Genomic DNA, 12,734 nt, shown 5'->3' on the forward strand with positions numbered 1-12,734 from the left:
ATGCCAGGTCTTTAAACGAAAGCGCAAATACCCAGCCACCCACCCATAGGCCATAGCACTAAATGCGCACTTTCCAAATTGCTGGCCCTGGAAATGTTGCCATTTAGGCGTGTGAACAATGAGGCTTTCCGCAGCCTGATGGCGGCGGCCGTCCCTCGTTATTCAGTCCCCAGCTGCCACTATTTTGCCCGGTGTGCCGTCCTCGCCTTACACCAGCATGGGTCCCGTAAATTCACCCGTGCCCTGACCAACGCAGTTATTGGGAAGGTCTACTTAACGACTGACACATGGACAAGGGCTTATGGCCAGGGAAGCTACATTTTCCTGACGGCACACTGGGTGAACGTTGTGGAGGCCGGGAGTGAGTCGTACCCTGGGATGACACAGGTGCTACCGACGCCAAGGATTGCGGGCCCTACTTCCATCAGGATTTCTGCCACCACCTACATTAGTGGCTGCAACCCCCCTTCTACTCCTTAACCTCCTCCTCCACTTCCACTTCTGAATTCTCATCTTGCAGCACCAGTCAGCCATCAGTCAGTAGCTGGAAGCAGTGTAGCACTGCAGTGGGGAAGTGGCAACAGGCCATGCTGAAACTTATTTGCTTAGGTCACAAACAGCACACCGCCGCAGAGCTGTGGCAGGGTATAAGGGACCAGACTGAGCTGTGGCTCTCGCCACTCAACCTAGAACCAGGCATGGTTGTGTCTGATAAATTGTAAAAAATGTGTAAAAGTAGCACTACTGCGTCAGGTCCCCCGGATGGGTGCTCACAGCCAACAGATTCACCAAATCTCAGGGGCGTAGCGTGGGGGGGGCCAGGGGGGCCGTTCCCCCGGGCGCCAAACTGCAGGGGGGCGCTCCGGCGCCAGCTGAAAAGTTTTTATATTGTGCGTTTTTTTCAGGACGCGCAACGACCGGCCAGAGTCTGCGGCAGAGAGCTGTTTAGTGCGTGCGCCCGCCCGGCCCTGATGATTCATTTGTGCGGTCGTCGCGGCGGGCGCACTACTGTGTTGGTTAGTTAACTGTTAACAGCTAGACAGTCTGACTGGCCTGGCTCCCTCCGGCTCCGCCCACTTTCAGGCGGGAAACACAGTGCGGAGTGCGGGAGCCAGAGCCAGCAGAAGATTGCCAGGAGCAGGAGGCGGCGCTGCGGCAGAAGACAGAGGACAGCATTGTGCACTGTGTCAGACAGACTCCAGTCCAGACAGAGAACTGTTGAGTCAGAGACTGACCAGGCCCTGAGTCTGAGTGAGCCCTGAGCCAGTGAGCCGCCCTAGAAGAGTCCAGAGTGACAGAGTCCAGTCCAGACTGTCCTGAGACTACTACAGAGCAGAGGTAGAAAGGGAGTTAGTGGCACTAGTAGTGTAGTGATTAAGTTGGGTGGCCATGTCAGATGTCACAATGATGACCTCCCTCCCTGTCCCTGAGTCTGTGTGTGGGGGGATGGTGGCTCAGCTGGTGGGTTTACAGTGTGCAATATTACCATTATTATTGCATGCTGCTCAGCCTGGCTCAGACAGTGGTGCCACCGATGTCTGAGCCAGGCTGAGCAGCATGCAATAATAATGGTAATAAATCAATGAGTGAAGTGCCAGATCTCTGCCAGGCCAAATAGGTTGCGTTGCAGTCTGGCATTCATGGTTCTGATGTGGCAGCTTATAGGTATACATTGGGGCCATAATATATAATAATTATATAAGGGGGCCATCATTAATTATACAGAGAGGCTATTAATAATGGGCCCTCTGTATAATTCTAATATATAATGGCGCCCCTGTATAATTATTACCGTAAATATTATGGCCCCACTGTATAGCTATAGTTTATAGTTATACTGTGGGGCCATAATATATAATAATTATACAAGGGGCCGTTATATATATTACAGAGGGGCCATTATATAGAATAATTATACAGAGGGGCCATTATATATAATAATTATACAGAGGGGCCATTATATATAATAATTATACAGGGGGGCCATTATACAGTATATTAGAATTATACAGAGGGCCCATTATCAATAGCCTCTCTGTATAATTATAATATATAATAGCCCCTATGTATAATATATAATGGCCCCTTGTATAATTATTATATATAATGGCCCCTCTGTATAATTATTATATATAATGGCCCCTTTGTATAATATATAATGGCACCTTTGTATAATTATCATTTATTATGGCCCCTCTGTATAACTATAATATATAATGGCCCCCTGTAGAATATATTATGGCCCCCTTGTATAATTATTATATATTATGGTCCCTCTGTATAACTATAATATATAATGCCCCCCTTGTATATTATATATAGTGACCCCTCTGTAATATTAGGATATATAATGGCCCCCTCTGTATTATTATAATATATAATGGCCCCCTCCGTATTATTAGGATATATAATGGCACATTATATATCCTAATATTACAGAGGGGCCATTATATATTATAATAATACAGGGGGGGTCATTATATATAGTAATTGTACAGAGGGGCCATATTATATATAATAATAATACAGAGGGGGCCATTATATATTATACAGAGGGGGCCATTATATATAATAATAACTAATAATAATAAAACTCTGCAGAGATGAGACGCGGCTGAAAGAAGGTGTCATGGCGGTCTTATCTCCGAATGAAGACGTTGAGGGAAGTCTACATCACAGGAGACGTCACTGGATGTAACAGGTATGGGGTGCTGTATTATACTGTATATTTTGTAGTGATGTATGTAATGTCCAAACACATATTTGTTTCACGATAGGGTTGGGGGGTGGATTGAGAATTTGGCCCACCCTGCCGCATCCTGGCCCCAGACTTCAGGTCACACTGTGTGTGTGTTCTGAATTCTGGGGCCTTATACCCATCTACTACATCATCTGTACTTAGAGAGTTACCACCATGTTATCTGTGGTGTTACATAGGACTACTACATTATCTGTAAAAGGGGCGTGGCCACAGGTTGGGAGGGGGGGGGCGCAATAAATGGCTTCACAGGCAAGGATATTGTGGCTACTAAGATTGCACCTCAATCAACAATTTATAGGATCATCAAGAACTTCAAGGAAAGAGGTTCAATTCTTGTTAAGAAGGCTTCAGGGCGTCCAAGAAAGTCCAGCAAGCTCCAGGATCGTCTCCTAAAGAGGATTCAGCTGCGGGATCAGAGTGCCACCAGTGCAGAGCTTGCTCAGGAATGGCAGCAGGCAGGTGTGAGCGCATCTGCACGCACAGTGAGGCGAAGACTTTTGGAAGATGGCCTGGTGTCAAGAAGGGCAGCAAAGAAGCCACTTCTCTCCAAAAAAAACATCAGGGACAGATTGATCTTCTGCAGAAAGTTTGGTGAATGGACTGCTGTGGACTGGGGCAAAGTCGTATTCTCCGATGAAGCCTCTTTTCGATTGTTTGGGGCATCTGGAAAAAGGCTTGTCCGGAGGAGAAAAGGTGAGCGCTACCATCAGTCCTGTGTCATGCCAACAGTAAAGCATCCTGAGACCATTCATGTGTGGGGTTGCTTCTCATCCAAGGGAGTGGGCTCACTCACAATTTTGCCCAAAAACACAGCCATGAATAAAGAATGGTACCAAAACACCCTCCAACAGCAACTTCTTCCAACAATTCAACAACAGTTTGGTGAAGAAGAATGCATTTTCCAGCACGATGGAGCACCGTGCCATAAGGCAAAAGTGATAACTAAGTGGCTCGGGGACCAAAACTTTGACATTTTGGGTCCATGGCCTGGAAACTCCCCAGATCTTAATCCCATCGAGAACTTGTGGTCAATCCTCAAGAGGCGGTTGGACAAACAAAAACCCACTAATTCTGACAAATTCCAAGAAGTGATTATGAAAGAATGGGTTGCTATCAGTCAGGAATTGGCCCAGAAGTTGATTGAGAGCATGCCCAGTCGAATTGCAGAGGTCCTGAAAAAGAAGGGCCAACACTGCAAATACTGACTCTTTGCATAAATCTCATGTAATTGTCGATAAAAGTCTTTGAAACGTATGAAGTGCGTGTAATTATATTTCACTACATCACAGAAACAACTGAAGCAAAGATCTAAAAGCAGTTTAGCAGCAAACTTTGTGAAAACTAATATTTGTGTCATTCTCAAAACTTTTGGCCACGACTGTATATTCGAATCAACTTGTATAAAAGTGAAATCTCGAACCTCACAACCATCACAGCTTTTCCACTTGCAAATTAAGCTATACACCGCAAGGAGTGAAGGGAGTAGCCAGACTTAAATAGTAATGACCACTATGCTGCACCTGACTAGAGGTGTGGTCATTACTATCAACAACAAAGTGCAATTAAAAGAGGCTGTCAGATGACATCACGTGCAGACAGCCTCTCTGACCTTCTAACACCTAGCCTGGGAGTGACCGTGACAGTTCCCCCCCCCCCCTTCCTTCTACGGGTGGCCTCCGGACACCCAGGACCGACTTTCTCTGGATGAGCTCTGTGATAGGCCCTCACCAGATGATTAGCATTAATGTCGGTCGCTATGACCCCCTTACTATTCTCAGGTCCGTAACCCCTCCAGTGCACGAGATACTGGAGGGATCTATGGAGAACTCGGGAGTTAATTATCTTGGCAATTTCAAATTCTAAATTACCGTCCACCATGACAAGATCAGGGGGCAAGGAGGTTGCCTACAGGCTGACACATAGTCCTCAACACACTTACACAACCCTGGCCACCAGAATCTACGATATATGAGATCAACGGTGGATCTGCTCCCAGGGTGTCCTGCAAGAACAGTAATGTTCCTTGAATACCTTGTGACGTAATTCAGATGGAACAAACAACTTCCCAGGAGGACAAGAATACGGTGCATCTCCCTGGGCCTCCAACACCTGTGCCTCCAGGTCGGGATATAGGGCGGATATAACTACACCTTCGGATAATATCAGATCAGGATCTTCCAAATCACCTCCCCCAGGAAAGCTACGCGACAAAGCATCAGCCTTGACATTCTTAACCCCAGGGCGATAGGTGACAATGAAATGAAATCTGGCAAAAAACAACGACCATCTGGCCTGTCTTGGGTTCAGTCATTTAGCTGACTCCAAGTAAGCCATATTTTTGTGATCAGTAAGCACAGTAATAGGACTAATTGCTCCTTCCAACCAATGACGCCATTCTTCAAAAGCCAACTTAATGGCCAGCAATTCCCTATTACCCACGTCATAACTTCTTTCAGCAGTCGAGAGTTTCTTAGAGAAAAATGCACATGGGCGCCATTTACTGGGTGAAGGACCCTGCGACAAGACCGCTCCTCAAATGCGTTTACTTCCACAATGAATGGCTGTGACACATCTGGTTGCACCAGAATAGGGGCAGAAGCAAAACACTCCTTCATAGCTGAAAAGGCTTGTAATGTCGCATCAGACCAAACAGAGAAATCAGCACCCTTCCTAGTCATGTCTGTTAAAGGTTTAACCACAGTTGAATAGTTCAGCATAAATTTACAGTAGTAGTTGGTAAACCCCAAAAACAGCATAAGAGCCTACAGATTTTCGGGTCGATCCCAGTCCAACACGGCACAGACTTTCTCGGGATCCATACGAAAACCTGAGGATGAGAGCAGGTAACCCATAAATTGCACTTCCTGAACTGCAAATACACACTATCGGGAGAATAAATTAATATGTCATCCAGATATAAAACAACCCTCCCCACTTGATGATGAAAGATGTCATTGATAAAGTGTTGAAAAACCGCTGGAGCATTGGTTAACCCAAGAGGCATGACCAGATTCTCAAAATGGCGCTCAGGGGTATTAAATGCAGTCTTCCACTCATCCCCCTCCTTGATCCTTACCAGATTATAGGCCCCCTCAGATCCAACTTAGAGAACACCATGGCACTGACAAAGGAAGAGGGTAAGGATCACGGACGGTAATACCGTTGAGCTCACAGAAGTCCAGACATGGCCTCAGGGTACCATCCTTCTTTTTTTTACAAAGACAAAGCCAGCAGCTACAGGGGATTTGGATGGTCTGATATGTCCCTTCGCCAAACTCTCGGATATATATTCTCGCATAACCTTTCTTTCGGGTTCCAAAAGATTATACAACCGAGATTTGGGCAGTTTAGCTCCGGGAATAAGATTGACGGAACAATCACATTCCCGATGTGGAGGTAACTCCTGGTTACCACTCTCAGAAAATACATCAGAAAATTCGGAAATGAACGAGGGTACAGCTTTAGTGGTGACCACAGAGAACGATGTATTAAGACAGTTGTCTATGCAAAATTCACTCCAATCGAGAATCTGTCTCGCTTGCCAATCGATGGTAGGGTTATGTTTGCTTAACTACGGTAGACCTAACACCAATGGAGCAGGCAGACCCTCCAACATATAAAATTAAATAGATTCCTGATGAAAATTACCCACTCTTAAATGAATGTCATTCACCACCTGTGACAGGCATTTTTGGGTAAGAGGTGCTAAATCAATTACAAAGACAGAAATACTTTTCATTAGCGCACTAGTAGTCAAACCAGGCATACGAGCGAACTGTCTATCAATCAGGTTAACCCCTGCCCCACTTTCGATAAATACTTGATTTCCACAGTTTTGGACTCTAGCCACCTAGGCAGACAGGAGAAATCTGGTACCACCAGTAAAAGACAAAAGTAAGTTTTCTTGCTCCCCACCCACACCACCAATAGTAACTTGGGGATTAAACGTCTTTTTCTTGTTTTTACCTTGACGCTGCTAGAACGGACAACTATTCACAAAATGTCCCTTCTTTCCACAACAAAAACAGACCCCCTTCATATGACCAAAGCTCTTACCAGCAGTCCCAGGAGTAGCTCCCCTAGCTGCATAGGCTCATCACCTTATATGATAGTACCTCCTCTTTCAGACGTTTATATATCTCCGTACCCGTAGCCCATCTCCTAAATTCAGAGCAGTAGATCGCCGCAGACTGCTTTTCCTGCCGCAAGCCATGCAACTTAGTCTCAGCCAGGGAAATCCAATCCGGGTTGTCGTAAATCAAACCCAGAGCTCTGAAAAACTCGTCCACCGACTGGAGGGACTGTGATCCAGTCGGCAAAGAAAAGGCCTAAGCCTGGGCGTCTCCTTTAAGCAGCGACATGATGATACCCACTCTCTAATCGCCAGAAAAGCGAGGACACAGCTTAAAATATAATTTACATGACTCCCTAAACAGGGTGAAATTATCACTGCCCCCTGAAAAACCTGTTTGGGAGAGCAACCTTAGGTTCAGGGCAGGCCTGATTTCCACAATCGGAATCAGCTGCCAGAGGTCTCTGGATCTGTGCGATGGTATTGCGGAGGTCAGCTACCTCCAAAGACAACCCCTGTAGTTGTCTGACCAGTGCAGGGATTGGATCAATTGCCGCACTGATACAAACAAAATGGATGTTTTGGCGATGTATAATGTCACGACGAGGTGTGGGCGGGAACACCACACCAAACACAAGAGGGGGGGGGGGGGGAAGGTATCTGGCCTAGAAGCTATGGAAAGGAAAAGGTCACCACCTAATGAATCCTAACCCTAGCCCTGACTGCTAACCGAATGAACGGACCTCAGTGGTAGGACCGTTCATTCACTGGAACCTAAAGCCCGACTTACCCTGTAATGCTGTAATGCCCTGAGGTAGTAATAGGGCCCAAAGACGACCCGTTCCTTGACTCAGACCAGATACCAGAAGGCAGGGGAAACAACACAAAACAAATACAAAGGAATGAGACACTTAACTCCTAAAGTAGAATAAATAGCAGGAACACCAGAGGAGACAACACACACCAGCTCTTCCACTTGCAAATTAAGCTATACACCGCAAGAAGTGAAGGGAGTAATGACCACTATGCTGCACCTGACTAGAGGTGTGGTCATTACCATCAACAACAAAGTGAAATTAAAAGAGGCTGTCAGATGACATCACGTGCAGACAGCCTCTCTCACCTAGCCTGAGAGTGACTGTGACACCATAGCAGGTTTATTTCATCTGTTCAGCGTGGATGGGCAGAAGAGGAGGAAGAGGATGCACGCATTTTGACCAACACCGATTATTGGTTGTTCACCCTTCACAACCCCTGCTACAAAGTGAACTTCTCATTTCTGTGGTGGAGAGGATTAGCAAAATTGTGCAATACCAGAAGGTCCTTGTGGAAAAATTGCTCCAAAAATTTCCAGCTGACAAAGCTGGCGGCAGAGTACGAAGTTCCTTGGGCAACCGAGGAGGGGAGACGAGGGGAACACACAGCAGTTCCAAAAGGGGCAGGGCAACACTCTCCAAGGCCTGGGACAGTTTCATGACACCCCGCCAGCACCCTCACCCTGATGAGCAGCCTAGTGTCACAAGGAGGGAAAATTTTTGGAAGATGGTGAAGGAGTACGTAGCAGACCGTGTCAGCGTCCTCAATGATCCCTCTGTGCCTTACAACTATTGAGTGTCCAAGCTGAACACGTGGCACGAACTGGCGCTCTATGCCTTGGAGGTGCTGGCCTGCCCTGCCGCCAGCATTTTGTCAGAGCTGGTTTTTAGTGCTGCTGGGGGCATAATAACTGATAAGTACATCCGCCTGTCAACTGAAAATGCTGACAGGTTGACTCTTATCAAAATGAACAAGGCCTGAATTGCTCCTGACTTCTCTACTCCACCAGAGGAAAGCGGTTGAACATAAAGGCACTTTAAATGTGGCTTTTATGGTGTACTGATTACACTGTATTCCCATGCACCCCTTCCACCACGAAAAAGGGTATATGGTTCAATCTTCCTTTTCTAGTCCTCCTTCTCCTCCATCATATCAACATGCTTATTAGGCTGCCCGCGCTCCTAATGTTTGAGAGGGTCAGCTCAGCAGCAGGCCCTCACCCATAATGTTTTAGAGGGTCAGCTCCGCAGCAGGCCCTCACCCCTAATGTTTTAGATGGTCAGCTCGGCAGCAGGCCCTCGCCCATAATGTTTTAGATGGTCAGCTCAGCAGCAGGCCTTGCCCATAATGTTTTAGATAGTCAGATCAGCAGCAGGCCCTCGCCCCTAATGTTTTAGAGGGTCAGCTCAGCAGCATACCCTCACCCCTAATGTTTTAGAGGGTCAGATCAGCAGCAGGCCCTTGCTTCTAATGTTTTTGAGGGTCACCAGCAGGCCATCAATCAATCATTTATGTGTAATAAAGGGTGTATTGGAGTGTCAGTTCCTTGCAATTTTTGGCAGCCCTTTCACTTAGTGCATAGGCTTTATCAGTGTAGGAGTCCCACAACCTGAACAATTGTACCACAATGTGAATGAGGCCCTATTTTATGTGATATACAGGTTGTATCGGAGTGCCTCTTCCTTGTAATTTTTGGCAGCACTTGCACTTTATATACAATTACAAATACAGGAAAGAATGTTTCCTAACAATTTTTCCTCTAAAATCGATTTTATCTTCGGTTTGGTGCGTATTATTGTCAGTCTGTAAAAGTGGCGTACTACTCGGACAAAATCATTTACAACAGCATCCTGGGAGTCCAAGATGCATCCAGACATCCTCTCCATGCTGTTCCCGAACCAATTCAATGGTTCATCAATTTCTGACTTTTTCCTATGAACCAGACACCCTCCCCTCTTCAGAGCAGGGGGTGCCTGGTTTAAGGCTCAGGTTCGCCCATTGATTTCCATTGTGCAGCGCACCCGAGCATCCCAAAGTGTTCTACTCGAGCACTTTGGTGCTCGATCAACACTACTGAGCAGCTGTTTCTCCACTGGTTTAAATAAAAAAATGTGACCTTATTCTACAATATTATTGATTTTATGGGGATCCAATACATGTTTAACACTTTACCCAGGGAAATTGCCTCCAGGTTCCATGCCTTGTTCGGATTTGGAACATGATTGGTGGAGCCTGGGTATTTTAGTATGTGTGATATTCAACATAAGTAAGGATCTTAAATCCATGATCCAAAACGCGTAGACATTGTTTGTATCCTGTGTTATTTTTTGGAATGTTGCCTGTCTAATTAGAGTTAATATGACCATTGAGATAGGAATACCCTTTAAGTTCTAAGTCAAATTAATTGACTCTTACAGCAGTTAGTAGTGTAAGGAGAAAGCGAAAATGATGGAGCATAAATTCTATAACATATAAATTATAAATAGGGATCTTAGGATATAGCTATACGGGGCCTAAACATTATGGATTATCTGCCTTGGAGTTGTATATAAAAGATAGCAGCGTTTACAGTAGCAGCCAGGTGGATGAGATCTAAAAAAATGTTAAAGGGCTTCTGTCAGCCCATTAAACCGTTTTTTTTTTTTTCTTTACTAATAATCCCTACACTGCGATCTCAGCATACATAAGCTAATTAATGATTTTCGTTCAGTAGAATTTGCTAAAAATCGATTTTTATAATATGTAAATTACCTTGCTACCAGCAAGTAGGGCGGCTACTTGCTGGTAGCAGCCGCATCCTCCGATGGTAATGACGCCCCCTCCGCTTGTTGATTGACAGGGCCAGGGAACGGAATCGTTCTCTGCTGGCCCTGCCTGTTTTCATTCAATATCTGGCGCCTGCGCCGCGGCCGTACCTCTCTTCAATCTGCGCAGGCGGCCACTCACTCGGCCGCTCCATCCTCAATGCGCCTGCGCCGATGACGTCACATCTACACCCCGCGCAGGCGCATTGAGGATGGAGCGGCCGAGTGAGTGGCCGCCTCTCAGTGCGCCTGCGCAGATTGAAGATAGGTACGGCCGCGGCGCAGGCGCCAGATATTGAATGAAAACAGGCAGGGCCAGCAGAGAACGATTCCGTTCCCTGGCCCTGTCAATCAACAAGCGGAGGGGGCGTCATTACCATCGGAGGATGCGGCTGCTACCAGCAAGTAGCCGCCCTACTTGCTGGTAGCAAGGTAATTTACATATTATAAAAATTGATTTTTAGCAAATTCTACTGAACGAAAATCATTAATTAGCTTATGTATGCTGAGATCGCAGTGTAGGGATTATTAGTAAAGAAAAAAAAAACGGTTTAATGGGGTGACAGAAGCCCTTTAAAGAATTATTTTGCAGTAACAACTGCACATAACTTGACATGCAATACAGAATCTGCAACATGTCAGTTTATGTTGTGGATACCTGCTGTGGATTCCACCCTTTAAAATGCAGAGGGTGATATCTGGGGCAAAATCTCCAGCAAACGTCACACAATTTGGTGTGGATTTTTCTGCTGCAGACTCTGGTCAGATATGCTGCAGATTTTCTGCAGCAGACCCACTATGTTTGGTTGAACCCTTAGGCATCTTACACACAAACAATTTTTCCGTATGGGTGCAATGTGTGATGTAAAGGCATTGCACCCGCACTGAATCCTGACCCATTAGTTTTAATGAGTCTGTGTACATGCGTCGTTTGAGCGCGAGCGTCCTTTTTTTTAAGCATCATTTCTGAGTTCAGGGCAAATCGCAGCATGTTCTATATTGTGCGTTTTTCACGCAGCCCTGGCTCCATAGAAGTGAATGGGGCTTGTGTAATCCGGATGCAATGTGTTTTTCACTGATGGTTGCTAGGAAATGTAGATTGTCATTCATCAGTTTTTTCTTTTTTACACGCGTGAAAAACGCATTCAAAACTGATTTCACCTGCGCGTAAAAAACTGAAACACTGAACGCAATCGCAGACAAGACTGACTGAACTTGTGTGCAAACCCATCAGTTTTCTCCTGAACAGATCCTGACACAATCCATATTGTTCGTGTGAAAGAGGCCTTAGGGCAGTGGTGGCGAACCTATGGCACGGGTGGCAGAGGCGGCACTCAGAGCCCTCTCTGTAGGCACCCGCACCCTGGAAAAAGCCTATGGTGTACCAAATTGCATTAGACTTTTCCTGCCATTCATCAGTGCAGGGTGCGCTATGGACGGCACAGGCAGCACATTGACTGTAGGCAGCTATTATAGATAAATTATAAAGTACATGGAAAATATACTATATTGGACTGTAGTAGTGGCTCGCTATAAAAGGAGGATGGTAAGAAATCCCAAAGATTAATATAATAATGATCTGAGAGGTTGAACTTTATGCACCTGTGTTTTTATTCAACCTATGACATATTATAGGAAATCTGTCACCTGGTTTTATCATTTTAAGCTGTGACCATTGCCATGTTCAAAAAACTACCTTATTTCCTGCAGTGGTCTTCATTCTTCATTTCGTGTTGTCATTTTGATATAAAAGCTCTTTTTCTGTTAAGCAAATAAACCTCCAAGGTGCCCAGAGGGGCGTTTTTTTCCTCTCTGGAGCCCAGTGCCGCCCCCCTGCAGTGCCCAGCCCACCTTAATTTGAAGCCCAAGCACGCCTCCTGATCCAGAAATATCCTCCCACAGCTGAGGCAAATGGCGCTGCCCCCTCCGCTACGTCATCTTTAACCTTCCAGATATGCCCCGTTATTCTTCATGTCTGCCGTCGAAAATCTGGTGCAGGCGCAGTGCCGCCGACTGCCTGTGCAATCATAAAGCTGCCCTCAGGAGCTTTATGATCGTGCAGGCGCAGGCAGTCAGCGGCACTGCGCCTGTGCCAGATTTCCGGCGGCAGACATGAAGAATAACGGGGCATATCTGGAAGGTTAAAGATGACGTAGCGGAGGGGGCAGCGCCATTTGCCTCGGCTGTGGGAGGATATTTCTGGATCAGGAGGCGTGCTTGGGCTTCAAATTAAGGCGGGCTGGGCACTGCAGGGGGGCGGCACTGGGCTCCAGAGAGGAAA

The 12,734-nt window shown here is 46.1% G+C and overlaps 1 protein-coding gene across 3 annotated transcripts in view; it reads right to left on the reverse strand.

Moving 5' to 3' along the window:
• The window catches only part of LOC120990315, a 459,898-nt gene that overhangs the window by 191,320 nt on the left and 255,844 nt on the right, over positions 1-12,734 (reverse strand). The gene's annotated exons all lie outside the window — the stretch shown is intronic.

The sequence above is a fragment of the Bufo bufo genome, chromosome 2 (assembly GCF_905171765.1).
Source record: "Bufo bufo chromosome 2, aBufBuf1.1, whole genome shotgun sequence".
NCBI lineage: Eukaryota > Metazoa > Chordata > Amphibia > Anura > Bufonidae > Bufo > Bufo bufo.